The 6,000-nt window shown below is 42.2% G+C and overlaps 1 protein-coding gene and 1 non-coding gene across 3 annotated transcripts in view; both read right to left on the bottom strand.

Moving 5' to 3' along the window:
• The window catches only part of COP1 (COP1 E3 ubiquitin ligase), a 126,184-nt gene that overhangs the window by 18,356 nt on the left and 101,828 nt on the right, over positions 1-6,000 (bottom strand). The window lies entirely within an intron of this gene.
• LOC116448466 lies at positions 1,427-1,571 on the bottom strand. Its single transcript, XR_004241961.1, has one exon.

The raw sequence follows: 6,000 nt of genomic DNA, 5'->3' as shown, positions 1-6,000 counted from the left end.
TAAAGTCAGAAGCAAATACAGGATGTCTTAAGACGAGTTCATTGATTGTGAAAGGGAAAAAAGCCATCCAAACTCAACGCACAATTCATACTAGACAAAAATTCTCTATTCTTTCATTCACCTTCCAACTTTCCCTCTCCTCAACTTGCTCATTCACCTCCCTGCAACTTACCTTCCCCTAAGGAATACCAGGAGGCAGCCCCTGAATTCTAATTGCATTTGCTATTCTACTAAATCCCATAGATTTAAATGGGCAAAATTAGCTGAGTTCACCTATCAGGCATTCTCCACAATGCTAGAGGAGAAGCCACCTGAAGCTGTCGACGGGCTTTCTTTTGTTTATGGCTTTTAAATAATTCAGAGAGGAGCTGTCAAGTTGAATCTGCAAAGCTCCCTTGACTTTGGACTTACGCTATCAGACTGCTTGCCTATTGTTTATAAAGACAAAAAAGGAAAACGTTACGGGATCATATGTCTGCACAGGAGGGGAGTCAAGGACTAGGAGAACAAGGGCTGTCAGGACAGAAGTCATAAAAAATACAGATGGGAAAGCAAAAGTAGGCAGTAGGTGAAATACAGATGTACCAGCAAGGCAGCAAGACCAAGTTGCCAGTCTGGTTGTGCTATAAATACACAACACTAGCAGTTTCTTGTGCAATATGATGTTGTCCTTCAAAAAGGAAAGCCCCAAATGCAAATGGTTAACTTTAATTAGCAATTAGAAGCCCAACTTCCCAGCTATACAACTGCAGCTGCCTCTCCCAGATCTGTCTCACTTCTGCAAACCCACGACAGCTGTCAGGCAGTGGGCCAGCACTTAATAATCATTCCCAAACCTCAGACAGCACAATTCCATCCTTTCTTTCCTTTTTTTCTAGGCTCTTTGGGTAGACAAAGATTTACTGGGTCCTACCTGGGGACACCAGCAAACCACAGGCGATGGCCCCTGGCATCCCAGGGAGTTCATACATTTCAAGGTGCCTTTTAGAATTATTTTTTTCTTAAGTGACTCTGTGGCATGAACAGTTCTGATGGGGTTTTGCAGAGTCATTTTCAATCAAAGCTGCAAACCTGACTTTAAAGCAAATGACTGTTTCTTGAAGCAGCAAGAATGGAGAGAGGAGGGAAACCTCAGGATGTGTGGCCTGCTCCACTCATGCACATCCCTCCAACCAGAATGCAATCACCTCTACAACCAGTTTGCTAAACCTAACCAGAACTTTAAAAAAAGAGCATCTTAATACCAAACCCAGTAACTATGATTACAGTCTTGCTCTAACCTACTGAGCTGGATTAACACTTGGCAATTATACTTAGCTCTGGATGCTGCAAACAAAATCCTGCCCAAGGGCTCTCCCCACGTGGTAGGACATTGCAGCTGAGGATGCTGCAGGAGCTCTCTCTCAGCACACTGCAGGATAACACACGTGTAAGGAGGGGAACGATCTGATTTAGTTGGCTGTCCTAAAGCAGACAGAGACCTCCACTTTGCTCTAGGAAGACTGCAACAGTGGACAAAAAATATTTATTTTGCCCATGACTGGACCCAAAGGGTCCCAGCAGCTTCCAGTCCTAGAAAATTTCATGATTACACCAGCCTTTTATATAGTGTCTTTTATCCTGGGCTCCTGACTGTATCAAATGCTAAATGAAACATGATGTAAGGCATGCAAATAAGCTGAAGAAGAGAAGATTCACATAATAGGAAAATATCATTAAGTGGAAAAGTTTAACTCAGAAGGTCAAAGTCATTCTAACCACAAGAAAGAGATGCTGCACGGGGCACACTCACATGCCCGAAAGCCTTAAACGGTGCTCAGTGACTGCCAGCCAACAGCAGGGCCTGGAGCTGCAGTGTCATTAATAAGTCCCTGAATTTCTTGGCCTTGAATTCACTGCTAAACTCCAGGGAACAGCTTGCCAGTGGTGTATTGCCTGCCAGCATCCCCACAGCAAGATGCTGCTTCACCACTCCCTGACCCCCTCCCCTTTTGTTAGAAATTATTTTAAATGAGGTACGTGCATCTGAAATAAGCAATGCCAGCTCCCAAACTCCACTGGTAACAGTCCACTGTCAGGTAAGAGCCCTGAAATGAACAGAGGGGTTGTCAAGTTCCCATGTCACCGCCTGGAAATCCTTTAATTGGCTGCTTCCCCCCCATGCTCTCTCGTTGCCCTCAAAGAGCAAAAACCAGCCGATATCGTAACTCTGTTCCAGGCTGGAGATTTAGGATGACCTTATAGGTCTACACACTTCCTGGTGGAAAACAAGAGGTTAGAAAAAGACAGGAATTCTAGAAAGCATGTTCTTGTTGTTATGGGCAGTGAGCACTTGGGGCTAGCAGCAAAGGGGAGCAGTGGATCGTGCTGCGGCTCTGCTGGACACACTGCCCAGTGCTGGAGCTTGTCCTCCTCTGGCTTCTCAAAGAGGCATCAAAGCTGCATTAAGGTACTTCACTGTCCATCCTGGCTACTGCACAAACCCAGGAGCAGCTCAGTTAATGGCAGAACTTAAAGCCATCAGAGGCTTTTGCAGGTCGAGTGAGCCTTTTCACTGCATGCCAAAGTAATTTCCAGCTAATCCATTACACAGATTTAACCCATCCTGTACTACACCCCCTAACGACTTTATTCTAAAAGCCAGAAAGCATTTTACTTTCTAATGAGCCAGCAAATGAATAAAAAGCATCTCTCTTTGTGTAATGTACTCACAAGCAACTCTCTCGTGGTTGTGATTTTTCAGCACTGCGAGACTGAAGTGAGATCTGGGTAATGTTCTACATCACTGTTTAAGAGCAATTCAATCATCTTTGTTCTGGATTAAGTCTTGCTCCCGATTAAATTTAACAGAGCAATGAATAGGAAATCCATGACTCAGGAAGTAGGCAGATTTTATCTTTAAACCCAATTCACAAGTAAAATCATCTCTCTTACAATAGATAATTCTGCTACTGTTCAAGTTATTTTCACACAGTGGCTATAAAAAATTATCTCTAGATATCTCAAATGGAAATGACTGTTTTTAATGCTCCCTGTCACTCTGAATGCATGCTAAGACTAACAATACTGCATCAAAAAGAAGAGCTCAACAATCAAGAAATCCATTAAGCTACCAATGGCACTAATAGAAAAAAAAGAAAAAGACTCAAGTATATAAAGAAAAGAATTACCTATTGAGATAATAGGAATGAACAAAACCCCTTGTGTTGCACCACAGTACCTCTGATTTTCTAATATCCTTCAGCTACATAAATATTAGAATACAAACCCCACCTTTGCTGACAAAGGGCGATGGAAGACAAACACTTTTCTTTTTTTTTTTGCTAATCTGCTTCATCCTCCCTTTGATTTTAGATATTCTTTCTGAAGAGATGCTGCTGTTGACTCATTCCTCAATAGACACCACAGAGCTGGAGCACGTGGCCAGTACTCTCTGCTTTTCTCCGAGTCTGATGGTGCTTAAAACGTTTCAGAGCAGAGATGGGGAGAAATACAGAACAAAATACAGGGGATATAAGAAAATAAAAATAACTGTCCTCTGTCAGGACTACTCAACTTACTTCTTGTCACAGCAAACTTACATGTGCTGTTACAAACAGCAGTAGAAAATCTCCCACATTATCATGTCCTGCCCTACCTACACCATCCAAGGAAGAGATATAGGACTGTATAACGAAACGGCCTCTAAAATAAAAAAAGCCAAACACAGAGCACATACACAGTGTGTGTTTGTGAGGATAAGGAGAGGCAGAGACACTGGCGTTTGGTGTCACAGTCATTACTTCATTAACTTTGATGTGTGATGAGCTAGGCTCAAATTCTGTATTCATGTGTTATCTGAAATCAATACAGAAGCTCCAGCCTGACTGAAAATACATCACAAACCTACCTCAAATTTGTTTGCAAAGGAAAACAGCAGAAACGTCAAAACCTGTGCAAAAGTAAGTTTTTCTTAGCTCCCCATCTCACTCCAGAATGGTAAGTCATAGGTTCACAATGAATAGCAAAATCCAAAAATTTAGTGGTGGGCTTAAGAGGAGACTGTCCTTGGCCCCGCAGCCATGCTCAGACATCTCTGCTGTTGAGGGAAAACCAGGAGCACTACGGCAGGAAGAGGAGGGAGGGCTGCAGAGGGTGGCCAGGAGGCATGGAAAGGGTCTGAGTTCACACTCAGGATACGCTGGGAGAGCCGTGGCCAAACTGCATGCCTTCACCCTGAAACAGCACACCTAGCAAACATCTATCTGAAAGGAATCTCCAAAGCAGGAGTTTTCTTAAACAAACTTCTGAGCCTCAGAGTGATTTTTCTTTGCTTGCTTTTGGAAAGCTAAATATACACATTCTGAAGTTTCGAAACAAAGAAACTCCCAAGCTCCCAATGCTGGCTGCTGCCTGCTGTAACACCAGAGGAAAAGTTTCATAAGCTGCTAACTCCCACTCTACTTCCAATTTCCCAACAATCATGTGGGTTTTTTTTCCATGTGTCTCCCAACAATTTACGTTTCTTCTGTTGCATTGTCAAGCAAGCATGAACCAGGGAAAAACCAGAAAGCCAACAGCGAGCTGAATCCCTTTGTATTAAATAAGGACATTTGTATTTCACTTTCAAGTAGTTTTCTCTCTTTTTTTGTTACTTCTGCTGGCCCAAATTTATCTTTTCAAATGCTGTGCAATTTGTGAAGCAAGACATGCAGAGAACTATTAACCTATTTTAATCAAGGATATTTCACTCTAAACAAGTCAAGATATCCCCCAAGCACACACTCCCCAAACTAGAGCAGCTTGCTGTTATTTAGGGGTTGGAAGAAACTTAGCCAGAGCAATCTGCTTTGTAGAAGGTCTTTCTTGGAAGAAAAAAGGCAACGAGGTCTCAATTGATCAGCCTAGAAACTAGGAAGAAAGAATCATGAGTGCCTGATTAACACGAGGGTTCTTGGCTGGCGATGCCGAGCCTCTGCCAGCGTGGGTAGTGAGGAGGGACGTAGCTTCTCCTCCTCCTCCTGCAGTTAATTTATGTGCTATCTGCAGATTACAGGTAAAAGGAACTTTTTTCTTTCCTTATTTAATGGATCTGAACCAAACTTTCTTCCCAGTATATGCAATATTGCATATAGTATCTCTCATTATTATAAATACTTGGGAAACAATGCTCTGCCTCATCTGCAGCTCCTCAGGCTGCCCCAGCTACACCTCTCTGCTTAACTTAATATTCACTTCAGACATAGAACAGTAAAACTAAGAAATCCAGTACTGCACCAAACAGCTCACTTCTGTCTGGCTTTAGCAACTAGATAAGCATTTTGGAAGTGATTATGACATACAATACCATAAGAGACATTATTATTTAAAGCAGCACTTCCCTCGCAGAATTCCCAACACCTTGTGCGAGGGTGAACTCCCGTCAGCTGCGCAACCCCAAATTTAACAGTGCCATTTCTGTCAAAGAGGCACTCATTACATTACTAAACATAACCTTCCTGTCATACTGGCTTTCTCTTCCTTACAAAAGACTGATTATTATAATCCTGTCTGTAACCTATATGAAACAATTATGCCTCCTAATTACATATCACGTAGTTTCAATTCAGACAGAAGATTGCCTTCAAAGAAGCGACCATTTTCACTCTGTGCACATACCTAGCTCATCAAGCATTACCTAGAATTAGAGCAGAACACCACCAAAAGAAATTTAAATAGGTTAAAAGGATACCAATTGTGTTGCTGTTAGAAAATCAGTCTAAGCAGTTGTTTTTGTAAGCCTTTATTCTTGCTTTATTAACATGCAACGCAATTGGCATTAAGCTGGTCACAAGGTAGTGCATTTCAAAAGGCTTTGGGGCTTTGGTACTGACAACAGAAGGGCAGAGAGCACACAAAAACTTTCAGAATGGATACCCAAAGCCAAGCAGTAACTCTATTAATGCACAGACGTACATAAAGTAAAGCTTTTGCAGAGAAAACCACCTATGCATAAATGCTCCTACTTCCATTTCACCCAGA

Source organism: Corvus moneduloides, chromosome 9, assembly GCF_009650955.1.
Source record: "Corvus moneduloides isolate bCorMon1 chromosome 9, bCorMon1.pri, whole genome shotgun sequence".
NCBI classification, from domain to species: domain Eukaryota; kingdom Metazoa; phylum Chordata; class Aves; order Passeriformes; family Corvidae; genus Corvus; species Corvus moneduloides.
This window is presented reverse-complemented; position numbering and strand designations above follow the sequence as displayed.